Source organism: Balaenoptera acutorostrata, chromosome 13, assembly GCF_949987535.1.
Source record: "Balaenoptera acutorostrata chromosome 13, mBalAcu1.1, whole genome shotgun sequence".
NCBI lineage: Eukaryota > Metazoa > Chordata > Mammalia > Artiodactyla > Balaenopteridae > Balaenoptera > Balaenoptera acutorostrata.
This window is the reverse complement of record NC_080076.1, coordinates 8,249,047-8,266,288: the sequence shown is the minus strand read 5'-3', so window position 1 is coordinate 8,266,288 and position 17,242 is coordinate 8,249,047. Positions and strand designations below refer to the sequence as shown.

Here is a 17,242-nt window from a genome sequence, read left to right as displayed (position 1 = left end):
TCCTTTTAAAAGTTAATTGTTTTCTTTAATGATTAAAATAATGTTTCTGTCCAATAATCAGCATGCCAAATTGGGTTTATTTGATTATTTACATCTTTTTAGATTTTTCAAATAAACAAGAATATTTAACTACTTAAGAATTAATCCATATGATTTCTTATCTACAATATCAGCCAACAGGTTGAGGGTTCTCTGCTCTTTGCTGACATCCTGTGACCTTAGCATACACTGAATTTCTATTTGTTTAATTTATAAACCCTAAGGCCTGAGTCTTACCTCAAAAGGTAAATTAAATACTCAATAGGTTTCTATAAACCAAGACTGGCTGAAATATTCTTGTAAGACACTTTGACAAACTGATTTATATGTAATATGTGTATGCTTTGTAAAAAAAAATTCATAGTCTCTATTCTGTAAGCAACTGAAATATTTATTTTATAGAAGGAATCCAAATAAAGGTCTCAGCTTCATAAGTATGCATGGAGTTACTCAGTTGATTTATTTCTGGTGACAGGAACAAAGCCTAAATTTAGAAGCTATCTTTCTTTGACAGTACAGTCCTAAAATACTTCTAGACGTTTTCAGTTTTTGTATTTTGTATTTCTTTAGTGAACTAAAGAATTGATATAGCTAAGTCTAGAGGATGTTAAGCTTGGTCCATCCTCAGTTAATATGTTTTAAAATATTTTTATTTCTTAGTGACCCATGAAAAACTAAACATATAAGCGTATTTTTAACTACATTTTTTTTTTAAATTTTATTTATTTATTTATTTATTTTTATGGCTGTGTTGGGTCTTCGTTTCTGTGCGAGGGCTTTCTCTAGTTGCGGCAAGCGGGGGCCACTCTTCATCGCGGTGCGCGGGCCTCTCACTGTCACGGCCTCTCTTGTTGCGGAGCACAGGCGCTAGACGTGCAGGCTCAGTAGTTGTGGCTCACGGGCCCAGTTGCTCCGCGGCATGTGGGATCTTCCCAGACCAGGGCTCGAACCCGTGTCGCCTGCATTGGCAGGCAGATTCTCAACCACTGTGCCACCAGGGAAGCCCCCTTTAACTACATTTTTAAACAGCTTCTAGCATGACTTGAAAAAACATGACTCTACCACACTCATTTGAGGAAAGAGTTGTATATGCAGTTAATTCTTGTTATTCATTGTAGTTACAGCCTATAAAGTAAACAAGAACATTGAATTAGCTAATACTGAACCATTGTTCTTAGGAGAAATACAGACTTGGGTCCTGCCGACCTCTGGTCACAACATTTTCATCAAGCAATCAATACATACATTTGTTTTAAGTGTGTTTCTGTTTCAAGGCACTCCATTTAACACATATTGTTGAGTCATGAACATTGGGCTCACACCAGTAGCATTGTAGCTCATGATTGAGCTAAGCCTATCTGGCCACGTGTACTTTCTCCCTAAGGCACATCCCAAGCCTCTTGTGCTCAGGGATATTAGACAGCACTTCAGCACTGTGCTTGGGGCCATTTTAAACAGGGACACCACCAACGAAAAGCACAGCAATGTGAAAAACACGGCAAATAAAGAAACCATGAAAAAAGACACTAGTTTATAGTTAAGAGACTTGAAACAAAGAATATGGAGCATTGTCTTGTAAGACCTCAGCTGGGAATGTGTGGGCAGTCGTTGATCCAAGTTGATCTTGGGATTGCAAAAAATATTAATGAGTAGATGAATTCTCAAATAATAGACCTTACAGATAATGAGGATCAACTGTACTGCACAGCGTATCCGGGACGCATCCTTTAAGGTTTGACCTGGGACCCTTTAAATCAGCTCTTCAGCACCTGGTGTGCCAGCGGGGCTGCTCACATTCCCAGACCAGGTGAGTTAGGGCCAAAAGTGAGAACCAGGCTTGAAGACCTTGTAGTAATTTGGCATAGTGCTTTCAGATCTGTTGAATTTAAGTACATTTTTATTTAATTACATTTTTAAATGGGTCTCTATATGGTAAATATGTTTATTTTTAAGATATTCATTTTTTTAAAATTTATTTTTATTTTTGGCTGTGTTGGGTCTTCGTTTCTGTGCGAGGGCTTTCTCCAGTTGCGGCGAGCGGGGGCCACTCTTCATCGCAGTGCGCGGGCCTCTCACCATCGCGGCCTCTCTTGTTGCGGAGCACAGGCTCCAGACGCGCAGGCTCAGTAGTTGTGGCTCAGTAGTTGTGGCTCACGGGCCTAATTGCTCCGCGGCGTGTGGGATCTTCCCAGACCAGGGCTTGAACCCGTGTCTCCTGCATTGGCAGGCAGACTCTCAACCACCGCGCCGCCAGGGAAGCCCAAGATATTCATTTTTAATGTACTTCATAAAGTTTCTTAATGGGCTAGAGATTAAAAAAAAAAAAGAAAAAAATGGATCCTTCCCCCCAGACAGTTGGAGAGGCATGGCTGCAGGCGGTTGTTTAACTGTCCCACTGGCCCAGAATATAGAGTAAACAGGGCAGCAGGTGTCCTGTAATCTAACCCTCATTGTCCTCCGCCACTAGTGATCCCTCCCCCCCCCAAGTCTGTGTCTGAGAGGTGAGGGCAACCCTTTTGGCCTCATTTAGTACCAAGATCCTTCAGAAGAGTGAAGAAAGGTCTCATTGACCACGGCTCATCTGGTTCATCCTTCTTAGGAAGATAGAACTGGTAATGCTCTAGAAATAAAAACATTTTTCTGCTCTGGTTTAAGTGATCAGACAAAATATTCTCTGATTCTACTGAAAATTGTAAACCCAAACATACTGCTTATCTTTTCTTAAACATAGGATGACAGCCATTATGTTTTTCTCTTCCTCCGCCTCTTATAGCACAAAAGAAAAATAATTTTCATAATATAATTTTAGAAATATTCCCATGAAGCCTCAGATTTTTTTCTATACCTCTAGAGTGAAATATTTACAAAAGATATATATGCATATATGTTTATATAATATATGCATATGTGTTCACGTACTGTATACATATATATGTACAATGTATATTTATATATTCACAAGCCCCACATCATTTCACAAATACTTTTACTCATTAATTTACAACAGATATTGAATGACAACCTTCCATGTTTCAGGATTTGTTCAATATGTATTTGTTGAATGATTTCATTAGTCATTGATTCTTCAAAGTGGCTTTTTAAATTAAAAAATCAATTTCTATCAAGACCTATAGTCAGTAATATATATCAATATTGAGAAAGAGAGAATTTGTGCCGTACTTTGAGGAGGAGATAGATGACTCCAATAAATGATTAGGTCAGACACACTCTTGAAAAGCTCTACTAGATAGATGGCTGATGATCAATCCCTGTGTCCCACTGTCAAAAAGTAGTGAGAGAATAGGAGGATGTAATTAGGAGAGAAGATCGCTTCTCTATTTGAAGAATCGAAGCAAATGTGTAGCGTAAACATGTTGGATTGGTCAGCGCCCTGCCCCGTATGTTCACCGGGAAGCCAGCTGATGAACGTGCTACCGTGCTGTGAATGTACCATTTGAAACAGGTCTTCTCCTTGGTTGCCATAACAGAAGATTAGGGGGCTGCAGAATCTTGCATGGGTTTTTCCCTACCTGAGCTGAAGGTGACATACATTGCTGTTACACATGAATCACGATGCGACTCCTTTAAGGGCAAAGGGCCAGGAAGTAGGGAGAGCAGCCAGAATGCTTGGTAAGTGGTCTCTCCTGTGTCAAAGAATGGACACTGTTTATAACCTGGCAATGTTTTTCCACTAGTACTCAGCTCTCGGTGTGCCCTGTGTTTTGCTTGAAGGCAGTGAGCAAGTATGGATGACTTTTCTGATTGACGTTTCGTTTAAACTCACTCACTGTTCACTCCAAAAGATACACTGATTTTCATCAGTGATACTGATTTAGTTCACTGGTTTTCAAATAATATGCTTCCAACCCTAAACATCTACAGAAGTGTTTCAGGAGTGATCTCAACAGGAGAAGGAGATCAAGTGGGCAGGAATATGGCTGATCCCCAGCCTCAGTCCCCTAGAAAAGAGAGAACCTCATCTGTTTCATTGCAATTCTGAAGAAGGTTTTTTTTTTTTTTTTTTTATCATTATTGGAGTATAATTTGCTTTACAATGTTCTGTTAGTTTCTACTGTACAACAAAGTGAATCAGCTATAGGTATACATATATCCCCATATCTCCTCCCTCTTGTGTCTCCCTCCCATCCTCCCTATCCCACCCCTCTAGGTGGTCACAAAGCACCGAGCTGGTCTCCCTGTGCTATGCGGTTGCTTCCCACTAGCTATGTATTTTACATTTGGTAGTGTATATATGTCGATGCTACTCTCTCACTTTGTCCCAGCTTCCCCTTCCCCGGAGGGTTTTACTACTGTTCCTCCTGCCCTCTCCCCCCCCCCCCAAAACAAACAAACAAAACTTTGCTACTGAAGAATCATTTGAAAACCAATGATATTTTACAGAAACCCACTTCATATTTATCATTGAATTAAGTCTAAAATATATGGTATAAAAAGATGGAATTTGAGGTTCTTGTCAACGAGCCTCTTTGAAATTTCAACAAAATATAAGAACATATGTATTTGAAGGACTAGCAATTGAATCCACTTGTGATAAATATCTTCTCATTTACTTGATGTTTGAGTATTTTAATCATCTAATTCTAGCCTTAAGTTTGCTAATTTATAATGTCATATAATTATATATGTGAGAGTCGGGTTTTTTATGAAAAACTCAGTGATGGCAAATAAAGGTCTTAATCACTGAAAGAGCATAAATTATGGTACAGGTTCCCCACGCTATCTGAAAGTAGAGCGTTCCTATGAAACCTTTCAGAAGTCAAAATGGTGTAAAGAGAGGAAGCAGTCCCATTAGGACACATCTTGCTAACGGAGGCACAAAATAAATCGAGATAAAGCACAGAGGCTCACAGACACAGTTCAAACCTGGCAGCTTGATGCTGCAATGCTGAGTGCCTTCCCGGGGAAGGAGCTTTGGCAGGACCGGTCCTCCTGCTCGGGTGGGCACTGCCTCAGTAATGCCCCCTGCAAGACAAACGCTGAATGCTGTTTTCACTTTTCACCTTTAGTGAAAGCAGAAGTCCACTTGGGATTTCTTTTGGTTATCGAAAACAGGTACAAATGTAGATCTTTTTAAGAGTGAAGTAGCATCATGTGAACTTTTGAAAAGCAGGGCATACTCGTAGTTTAATAATTTTATAGTAATAAATAATTTCATAGTGAATACAGAAGGTATAAAATTTTATATATATATAATATCATAGTTAAAAAAGGAACTGTAAAAATGTAGAAATGTCTTACAGTAGCATGGATCAAAAGAGTTGAAATAATGAAATCTTATTAAAGAATCCATAGTAGATTTTGAACAAGCTCTTAAAGAGAATTATCCTTTGGAAAAATGCCACTTCATTCGTACTAAGTGCATAGTTTTTACTTTCATTTAAACTATGTTATGTAAATATTTGACAGTGAAGTTTAAATCATTGACAGAAATTATTGTAGTGTTGTTTGAGCCTCTGACATTTATTTCCCCGTGAAACAGATTTGTTTCCATTGTTTAATATTTAAGATACATTGCAGATTAAAAGTCTAAAGATGGATGAAAATCAATTGATAAATAAATTAATCTTCCTCTTACCTTTGAGGAAAATAGTTTTATATTCAACATGTATTAGAATTCTCTTATTTTTCTCAAGTATGCATTTAATACATTGATTCACAAAAATGTTTAGAAGTAAACTCAAAATATACTATTATAGATAGAAATTGTATATAAGAAGGTAGGATGAATGATTTTGGCAACCAGATAAAGATTCAGATTTTTAAACTTCTTTTTTGCTTTTTTCTTTTGCACGTTGACTAATAAACAGTTGCTGATGCTTTTTTGTACACTACCAAGCTCCAAGTTCTTTTACGCCTGGGACAAACTTTTTGGCAACAGGAAAGAGATACAGAGCTGCTGGGCCATATGCCTTGAAAAATTAATCCACGTGGAACTGTTTGTAATCTTATAAGTTCATGCCTGGACAAATTAAGATAGCCTCAAATAACACAAAATTGTTAGAAAGAAAGCAACGTTTTGCTTATCTGTTGCTGCCACATAAATTACCCCACAGTTTGAGGCTAGAAACAATGGTTTTATTTTCTTCAAATTTTACCAAGATTGGGAAGGGCTTGCTGAGTAGCTTGTCCCTGATGAATGGGATGTCAGTGGGAGTCACTGAGACTGGGGATCTATTTCCAAGACATTTGGTTTCTTGGTTGACGAGTCTGGCTCCTCCTTGCTTCCTCTCCCTCTCCTCAGGCAGCCGCAACTCCAAAGCATGTTCCTGGGACTCGGGCTTCTCAAGCTTGGTTTTCCTGGTGCAGTCACACCTTCACATGCCAGCTGGCTTTCAACCAACAGGGGCAGAAGTTCTCAGACCATTAATTGCTCTGCCGGGCCTGGAACCGCGTCATTCTGTCATATCGGTCAAGGCGGTCAGAGGGTCCACCAGATTCCAGGAGGAAATGCCAGAAACGGGCCTTAAATCAAGATTAGAGAACAGGGGATAAAGCATTCAAATATATGTCTCAGTTTGAGGAGAGATGATTCTTCTGTCTAATGGACTCTAGAATGTTGGTCGGAAACTGTGAGAACAGATTTTTCTAGGAAGAATGTCAGCATAGACATATCTTTTGGCACAGACAGCTCTGTCTAACAAGAAGAGAAGTCAGTCAAACCATTTTGGATATAGTTATTTGTCTCATTGAAGACTTCAAACATTTTAAGTTCACATAAATATACCAATATCACCTAAACCTATTTGTTTTCCTTATTAATATATGTTCTCTTTATTAAGATATGCCTAGTCTGTAAATATTATTTCCTCATCCTCTGTTGGTCTTTATATGTCACAACTTGGATGAAAAACAGATGTGAAACAGAAAATAGGATAACTCATAGATGTAAAGGAGATTTGAGTTCCAGAAACAAGCAGGGTCTTTGCAGAATATGGGATATTTCTTGTTCCTGGCTTGTTGTGCTGATTTTAGAGATTTACCTCTTCTGCTGAATGAATTGCTGACTGTCAATAGATGTTTGTAGGCGTTACACAAGAAAACTTCGGGATGGAGTAAAGTCAGAGAAGGGGGTGATAGGATATCTCATCAGCTGGAATGTCCCTATACTTCCAGATCTTCACCAATTCTAGAGTTGTGAGATCTCGGCTTCTCCCCACTTTGATGGTCTCTGCCAATTTATAGAGTTTCAGGAAGCATCTCACTGTGTTTATAAATCAGTCCAGTTTGTTTCTTGAGACACTGGCCAAGGTGTTGCCTTAACTCACCTCAGGGCCCCCACTGTTGCCTGTGGGTTGCTTTGGTTTCTCTCTAATCTGGCACCCCGGAGCCTGATTGCTCTTCCTGAGGGCTGACTCCGCGCCTGTCTCCCCAGCCTCCTGCCTGCTGCTTCCCACTCCCTCAGGCTCCTCCCCAGATGCTTCCACCCAAACTCCCTGTGGTGGAGGCACACTCAATGCTCCCTTGGGACCTGAAACAGACTCTTAATCCACTCATAGAGAGGCCATGTGTCTTAGTCAGCTTGGGCTACCATAACAGAAATGCCATGGGTTGGGTGGACTAAACAACAGAAATGTATTTCTCATTTCTGGAGGCTGGAAGTCCAGGATCAGGGTGCCAGCAAGGAGGTGTCATTATGAGGGCTTTTACACTGGCTTGTAGGTGGCCGCCATCTTCCTGCGTGTTCATGTGACTTCTTTGTGTGCACATGGGAGGGAGAGGGAACAAGTTCCCTGGTGTCTGTCTCTTGTTATAAGGGCACTAATGCCATCACGAGGGCCCCGCCCTCATGCTCTCATCTGGATCTAATTACCTCCCAAAGGTCCCATCTTCAAATAGCATCACATTGGGGGTTAAGGCTTTAACATATAAATTTTGTGGGGGACACAACCATTCAATCCATATCACCATGTGTCCCTCTCTCTACTGAGGCCACTGACCTCACCACCAATGCCCTCAGCTCATCTGGGTCTCACTGTTGCTGGCTCATCCATCTGGTTGTGAGTCAGTTGTGCTGTTCGTCTTGTGTGACACCTCCCTTAATGCCAGCGTCACTGTTGCCTGTACTACCACCATCAGACTGCTCATCAATCTATAGCAAAAGTAATGGAGAAACGAGCCTAGCTCTTTGATCAGCTTTTATGGATGTGGTCCACAGGGCCCAAAGTGTTACAGCTTTTTAAGTTTTACACACATAGAACTTTTCTACTAAATAGAAACAGAGGCTAAGTTGAGTGCATTGAAAGTGGTTCAATGAAAAACCAGCACTGAACTCAAGAACTCAAGTTTATTTGGTGAGATTGTCTCTGAAATCATAACAATGCTTTTGTTATCTGTTTGCATGTTACTGCCCTACACACACTGTCCAGTTTAAATATGTACGTAGTTCTGAATCCCAGTGTTTCAAAATCTTTTTCCAGAAAGCTTCTAAGACTCAGTATAAATCAGTTAAGACAAATACTCAAGGTCCATCTGCTACATCCCCATCTTGCTCACGTAAGGGGTAGGTGATCCCCCTCCAATGACATGCTCCTAAGCTGGGTATGGGCGGGGGAGGGAGGATAAGCCCACTAGTCCCATGTGCTGAGTACCTTCAGTGACTTCACATAAATAAGCTGGAATCAGCCGTGGTGGTGGAAGTATTTACACCACAGAAATCGGCAAATGCTGCCATCTACAATCTGGGCTTCAAAAAAAATTTTTTTTTTTTTTTGTCAGCAGGCCAAAATACCAGTACTCTTAACAGGACTGATTTCAAGCTATCAGTGTTTTAACAACAGCTCACAGAATTCCTAAAAACTTAACAATAAGCTCTCACGATCCCGTATCATTGGGCTGCAGCATACCGTCTCTGTTCTTTCAAATGATGACTAGGAGAAACACAATTTATAACACAGTTTTCTTGGATATTATTATTTATGTAATAGGCTGCTGTTTTGGATATATCTGAAGCTGGGAAATGTATGTTTAGCCTTGCAGCACAAACAACAAAAATTAATGTAGCTGGAAATGTAGTCAGCACATTTCGTATTATTCTTTAGTTTATAACTCATTGGATATTTGTGTTGGTGATTAAATGTAAATGTATACCTCAGTCTATCTGTGATAAAACTGACTAAAATTTTCTTCTGTAAAATACGAAAGTTAAATTTAATGCACTAATGGTCACTAACAAGAGTCAGGCAGAAGTGATTATTTGTGTATAGTGCCTGATTTTGAAGGATTCTGAGGAGTATGAAGACTGTGGAAGTTGGAAATCATGAGGTCATGGTACACATGGACGGTAAAATGGTCAGGCTGGTGGCAATTGAGAAGGGCACCTGAGAGATAGGAGCAAGTGGAAACAGGTAGGGTAGATGAATTTTTCCAGAGATTTAGCAACACTAGAAATGAGATGGAATGGAAATCTAAAGGTGAAAGAGAGTCAGAGGATAGTTTGAGGAGGGATGAGAAACCTTGTTACATTCAAATTGGAAACAGCTAGTCAAGAGAAAATGATGGCTGAGGATTCTAGAAAGTTAGAAAAAGATCTAGAGTGAACAACGTCCTTGACAGGCAGACTAGATATTCTCCTTCAAGACAGAAGTTGGAGTGAGGGTGGGGAGTTGAGGGCAAAGAGAGTGATTCAGAGAGTTTAGAAACTAACATGGATTTGTGGGCTTAATATTCTCTCTTTTTTTTTTTTTTTTCCTTTAAAAAACTTCTTCCTTTAGGGTAAAAAAAAAAAAAAAAAAAAAAAGAGTGATTCTACAAAGCAATCTCAAGGGCCATCAAAGTGGTAAAGCCATCAGGTGTGTCAGGGAACAGGCAGCTCCCTCCTCCTTCAGGGCAGAGCCAGTGGTTCCCATGCCTTCCAGCCTTGAGTCAGCCCTTTTTATTTTTTAATTTTTCTATTTAACATCTTTATTGAAGTATAATTGCTTTACAATGCTGTGTTCATTTCTGCTTTATAACAAAGTGAATCAGCTATAGGTATACATATATCCCCATATCTCCTCCCTCTTGCGTCTCCCTCTCACCCTCCCTATGCCACCCCTCTAGGTGGTCACAAAGCACTGAGCTGATCTCTCTGTGCTATGCAGCTGCTTCCCACTAGCTATCTGTTTTACATTTGGTAGTGTATATATGTCCATGCTACTCTCACTTCGTCCCAGCTTACCCTTCCCCCTCCCCGTGTCCTCAAGTCCATTCTCTACATCTGCGTCTTTATTCCTGTCCTGCCCCTAGGTTCTTCAGAACCATTGGTTTTTTTTTTTAGATTCCATATATATATGTGTGTATGTATTTGTTTTTCGCTTTCTGACTTACTTCACTCTGTATGACAGATTCTAGGTCCATCCACCTCACTACAAATAACTCAATTTCATTTCTTTTTATGGCTGAGTAATATTCCATTGTATATATGTGTTACATCTTCTTTATCCATTCATCTGTCGATGGACACTTAGGTGGCTTCCATGTCCTGGCTATTGTAAAGAGTGCTGCAAAGAACATTGTGGTACATGACTCTTTTTGAATTATGGTTTTCTCAGGGTATATGCCCAGTAGTGGGATTGCTGGGTCGTATGGTAGTTCTATTTTTAGTTTTTTAAGGAACCTCCATACCGTTCTCCATAGTGGCTCTATCAATTTACATTCCCACCAACAGTGCAAGAGGGTTCCCTTTTCTCCACACCCTCTCCAGCATTTATTGTTTGTAGATATTATGATGATGTCCGTTCTGACTGGTGTGAGGTGATACCTCATTGTAGTTTTTGTTTTGCATTTCTCTAATGATTAGTGATGTTGAGCATCCTTTCATGTTTTTGTTGGTAATCTGTATATCTTCTTGGGAGAAATGTCTATTTAGGTCTTCTGCCCATTTTTGGATTGTATTTTTTTTTTTTTCTTTTTTGATATTGAGCTGCATGAGCTGCTTGTATATTTTGGAGATTAATCCTTTGTCAGTTGCTTCATTTGCAAATATTTTCTCCCATTCTGAGGGTTGTCGTTTCGTCTTGTTTATTGTTTCCTTTGCTGTGCAAAAGCTTTTAAGTTTCATTAGGTCCCATTTGTTTATTTTTGTTTTTATTTGCATTTCTCTAGGAGGTGGGTCAAAAAGGATCTTGCTGTGATTTATGTCATAGACTGTTCGTCCTGTGTTTTCCTCTAAGAGTTTTATAGTTTCTGGCCTTACATTTAGGTCTTTCATTCATTTTGAGTTTATTTTTGTGTATGGTGTTAGGAAGTGTTCTAATTTCATTCTTTTACATGTAGCTGTCCAGTTTTCTCAGCACCACTTATTGAAGAGGCTGCCTTTTCTCCATTGTATATTCCTGCCTTCTTTATCAAAGATAAGGTGACCATATGTGCGTGGGTTTATCTCTGGGCTTTCTGTCCTGTTCCATTGATCTATATTTCTGTTTTTGCACCAGTTTCATACTGTCTTGATTACTGTAGCTTTGTAATATAGTCTGAGTCAAGAAGCCTGATTCTTCCAGCTCCATTTTTCTTTCTCAAAGTTGCTTTGGCTATTCGGGGTCTTTTGTGTTTCCTTACAAATTGTGAAATATTTTGTTCTAGTTCTGTGAAAAATGCCATTGGTAATTTGATAGGGATTGCATTGAATCTGTAGATTGCTTTGTGTAGTATAATCATGTTCACAATGTGATTCTTCCAATCCAAGAACATGGTATATCTCTCCATCTGTTTGTGTCATCTTTAATTTCTTTCATCAGTGTCTTATAGTTTTCTGCATACAGGTGTTTTGTCTCCTTAGGTAGGTTTATTCCTAGGTATTTTATTCTTTTTGTTCCAATGGTAAATGGGAGTGTTTCCTTAATTTCTCTTTCAGATTTTTCATCATTAGTGTATAGGAATACAAGAGATTTCTGTGCATTAATTTTGTATCCTGCTGCTTTACCAAAGCAGTTTTGGTATCAGGGTGATGGTGGCCTCGTAGAATGAGTTTGGGAGTGTTCCTCCCTCTGCTATATTTTGGAAGAGTTTGAGAAGGATAGGTGTTATAGCTCTTCTTTAAATGTTTGATAGAATTTGCCTGTTGAAGCCATCTGTTCCTGGGCTTTTGTTTGTTGGAAGATTTTTAATCACAGTTTCAATTTCAGTGCTTGTGATTGGTCTTTTTATATTTTCTATTTCTTCCTGGTTCAGTCTCGGACGGTTGTGCATTTCTAAGAATTTGTCCATGTCTTCCAGGTTGTCCATATTATTGACATATAGTTGCTTGTAGTAATCTCTCATGATCCTTTGTATTTCTGCAGTGTCAGTTGTTACTTCTCCTTTTTCATTTCTAAGTCTATTGATTTGAGTTTTCTCCCTTTTTTTCTTGATGAGTCTGGCTAATGGTTTATCAATTTTGTTTATCTCCTCAGAGAACCGGCTTTTAGTTTTATTGATCTTTGCTATCATTCCTTCATTTCTTTTTCATTTATTTCTGATCTGATCTTTATGATTTCTTTCCTTCTGCTAACTTTGGGGTGTTTTTTGTTTTTCTTTCTCTAATTGCTTTAGGTGTAAGGTTAGGTTGTTTATTTGAGATGTTTCTTGTTTGTTGAGGTAGGATTTTATTGCTATAAACTTCCCTGTTAGAACTTCTTTTGCTGCATCCCATAGGTTTTGGGTCATCTTTGAGGGCTTAATATTCTTAATTTATTGGCTGCATTTCTGATATGAGTGAAGGGGATAGAAACATTGGGAGTTTTGAAGGAAACAGGGAACCATTTGCTGGAAAAACTCAACAAGGAAGTGAGAGAAATAAAGGAATAAAGCCTGCAAGAGAAATTTCTCCCTGTTTTAAGTCTCAAGTGTTAAGTTGAGGCCAATCATTTGTGAAATACATTTTTATTCTTTTCTACCCTTAGACAAGCCCTAAGTCCTTAGCATGAGGTGTACACACAGTATACATCTACTTTTATTATGCCACACCATCTCATTGTCATTTTTATCTCTGTTCCCCCCAATTCCTAAGATGAACTTTTGCATGACTTCTTGCCTTTTGCTTACATTTCATGCTTATTTCTTTTGGGAGTTTACAAATCTTCCTTCACTTACCATGGGGTTACATCCGTTCCAATAAATCTATTCTGGGAATTCCCTGGAGGTCCAGTGGTTAGGTCTCGGTGATTTCACCGTGGGACCCGGGTTTAAATCCTGGACTGGAAATATTGTAAGTGAAAAATGTATTTAATAACCTAACCTACCGATCATCACAGCTTAGCCTAGCCCACCATAAACATTCTCGGAACACTCACATTAGCTTGAAGTTGAGGACAATCATCTGACACAAAGCCTATTTTATACTGAAGTGTTGAATATCATGTTATTTATTGAATACTGTAGAGAAAGTGAAAAACAGAATGATTGTCTGGGTACAGAATGGTTTAAGTGTGTCAGTTCTTCACCCGCATGATTGTGTGGTTGCCTGGGAGCATCAGGAGAGAGGATCATACTGTGTATCACTAGCCTGGGAAAAGGTCAAAATTCAAAATTGGAAGAATGGTTTCTACTGAATGCCTATCGATTTCACAGCATCCTACAGTCGAAAAATTGTGGAGTTGAACCGTTGTAAGTCAAGGACTGTCTGTACATAAATTCTCTCCTTCAGCCATTGTCTCCGCTGGGAGTGTTCTAATGCTTTCTCACTCAGTGCACACCTGTCTCCTTGAAATCCCACAAGGACACTTTTCCTGACTGCTTCCCCAACAATCTGTTTTCTGAATCTTTCTTTACTTTACCCTCACACTTGATTTATTTATGAGTTTAAATGTTTATGGGAAATTTAGGTTCAGGTGAGTGAAAACTTTGAAAGTCTCCGAAGACCAGTGAAGAGCTTACCATTTAGTGAGAGAGAACACATACAGAAAGAAATTATTTTAAAATGGTATTTTAGTATTTAGGGAACAAATTAGTAAGTTATACACACTTAAACACTCATAAATTATTTCTTCTAGTAATAGCAATGTCCTTTCTTGATCTCTGAGTGAAAGGTGGTTATGGAAGTCTGACCAGCAATAAGGATGAAAAACAAATGCATTAAGATGTGGAAGAAGTTTACAGATATCACCCTACTACCTATTTAATAAACTGTATTCTTTTTAAGAAATAAAGTATATTTTTCATAATTATAATACTTCGTTATTCCAAAATGCTACCTCTATGTAATATAAAATCTCTTGGAAAAATATGTTTTAAACCACATCAAATTGGAGGTTACTGTATTTTCTTTACAGAAATGAATCTTAACATAAAATTCTGGCAAAATGGCAAAAAACTTGATATTCCATACAGATTTTGTTTTTAGGCAAGTATCATATCAATAACTATGTAAACTATATCAGTAAAATAAGTTATAAATGTACCTCTAATCATTCATTAACATGATTTACATTGAACCTACTCTAGATATAGGGCAGTTTTCTGTAGCTTTGACATCATGTGTATTATACCTCTTTTAAAAAATATATTTCACGTTTTCACTCATATGTAGAAAGTAGCAGCCTTTTATATAAAACAGGTTATATATACATTTTAACGTATATGATTAAATAGTAATCACAAACTAAGAACCATAGGAAATCTAAATTGTAGATCAGATTCCCCGATCAGTCCATAAAGACCTATTTGTTTGTTTTACTAAACAGAAGTACAGGAATCTTATTCAGAGAGATTCTTCTCCTGCCCCATGTTTCAGTACCAATCCCATCCCTCTTCAGGTAATCATTTGTCTGCTGAGCATGTACCTCTCCATGGAATGACATAGGTGGCATGTGCTATTGGATAAGATGTGTGCTCTGGGGTCAGTGGACTCATTGGCCTCAGCAAGTGACTGTCACTTTGCTTCAGATTCCTCACGTGTGACATGGGATACCAAGAGTCTTATTGCTTGGAGTTACTGTGAGGCTCACATATAAGTTAAATTAATAATGTATAGTCTCCAGCACACAGTATTATTGTCATTATTATTCACTATGAAGGTAGCCTTGGCAGAAATCGCTTTTCTCCTGAATTGTCGCCATTACCTCTCCCCAAACCACACACCCACAGTGATACCTCTCACTCCTAAGATGCAGGAATGATAATAGAGACACTACAGCTACAGAGATTTCAGGAAACTGACAGCAAAAAGGGCAGAGAATTTTTTTCAGAGATTGAGAGCTGAGGCCAGGACCTTCTTTAAAAAATATTGATCACATATCAACTCCTTGGTCGTCCCATTTATTTTCTTCCCATGACCCCAGAGATCAGCCCAGCTTCCCCCTTCCCATTGCCATCACCATTTTATTCCAGTCAGGGTTTCTTTTCTCCTATTTCTTACAGAATAAAGCGAACATTTTTGAGTTTTTCCTTATCCTTCTGTCCGTAATGCATACAGAAAGTCCTGTTCAGATTTCCATGTGTTCCATAAGTCTGTGTGTGTATGTTTTGGCATATATCAAGTAGATATTTTACTAATTCTTGGTTTACAAAGTCTGAGTTGTTTTACCATACAAATTAATACACCTTTAGAAGTGGAAGGTGAAAAGAGTGGTATTTTATTTATTTTTTTGTCATATATTTTGCTGAAAAAATGTTGAGAGGGACAATTTTGAGGTCATGCATATATTTTGAAAAATAATTCTGGAAAGCCCGTCTCTACATAAATAGATTTCTAAACAAATTTCTGGTATATATAATGCATTATTGCAGGCTGCTCTTTCATAGTTCTAAATATTCACAGAACATGCTAATTAGTCCAGAAGCTCAGATTGCTGGAGAACTAAATTTTGAAAAAGAATTGTATCATGTGATCATATATTTTCTATTTTTAAGGAGCTTGAAATTTCTAAAACAACACAGACTTTTTTTGCCCCAATGGGCGATCTCTGTGTTTGCATGCGTTGTGACTTCCTGTAAGTGATGAAACACTAGTTCTCACAGCGGTATCATTAGACAGCAGCTACGTCTCACAGCACAAATGGGAGGCTATTCTGTTCCATACTGTTTTCATCTGCAAACTTGATACTCCACATGCAAGGAGTAATTTCATTACAATGGGAATGTTATGTAAATAAGTGAGGTTGATAGAATATGCAAAATTCAGGAAGAAAGAAGAAAAACCTCCATAATGATTTGTGGAAATACAAAGAAAATATGAAAAATGTTTCCAGTTAAGAAGTAGTTGTTATGAGTTCTTTTAATTCTTATATATTTTAGAGAAATTTAATTTATTAATATATGCCTGCTAGCATATACTTAAACTAGAAAATACTTCTCATATCATTTAATACAGATTTTTTACTTAAAGAATCTTGAGACCAAAGACTAAAACTGTGACCACCTATATACTAATTTAATGCTTTCTTAAGTGTCTTGTGCAATTACAACAAACCAATAAAAAAAAAAAGACAATTGGCTCTATTTAAATTTAATTTTTTTGCTTAAAGTAAAAAATATGATTTTGAGATAAATATAAAGTGATAAAATCATGAAACATTTATGATTATTTAGAAGTCTTATGTTAGGTTTTATATTTAACTTTAGCAAATTGCATCCCCTGGTTTCAAAGTGGGTTGATTTTGCATACTGCTAATACGTGCAAGTATGTATCATTGTGATGAATTGAGTTACACTTGGCTCCTGTGAATAGTAAGGGGACGTGGGGTGACTCTTGCTCCCACTGTGAGTGGTGAGGGAGCAGTTGAATAGATTGCCTTCAACACATTCTGCTCCTAGGAGAGCCTATGCTTCTTCCTCATCCCTGGCCTCAACACCTTATATTTTTCTTGGAGGAGACAAAAAGCGTCATATAAAATAAAGCTACTCTTTTTTAATTTCTTAATTTAGAATATGATGACTTCACATATTGAATTGATGAGACAGTAGCCTGACTAAGAAATCAGGAGGCCTGGAAAGCATGTTTGGATAGGGAGCTCAGTGGTATTTGTCAGAATGCAGAAATGTTTAGAGGTTCTACAAGTCAGGAAATGTTTTTCACAATCCAAAGAAATATGCAATGCTGGAGGGGCCTGTTCATTGCTTTTATTCATTTTGAGTTCCAAGAAATATTTTATTTGAAAGAAATAAATGATTGCAGAAAAGATTGATCACTGAAGTACTTGTTTACTCAGTCATCTCCAGCTCATTGGTTCCAATGAATAAGCTTTACATGCCTAAGTGTTTTCCGACTATAAATTAAATATATATTTAT

At 38.1% G+C, this 17,242-nt stretch overlaps 1 protein-coding gene across 6 annotated transcripts in view; it reads left to right on the top strand.

Moving 5' to 3' along the window:
* Positions 1–17,242, top strand: part of DOK6 (docking protein 6) — a 417,153-nt gene that overhangs the window by 57,300 nt on the left and 342,611 nt on the right. The gene's annotated exons all lie outside the window — the stretch shown is intronic.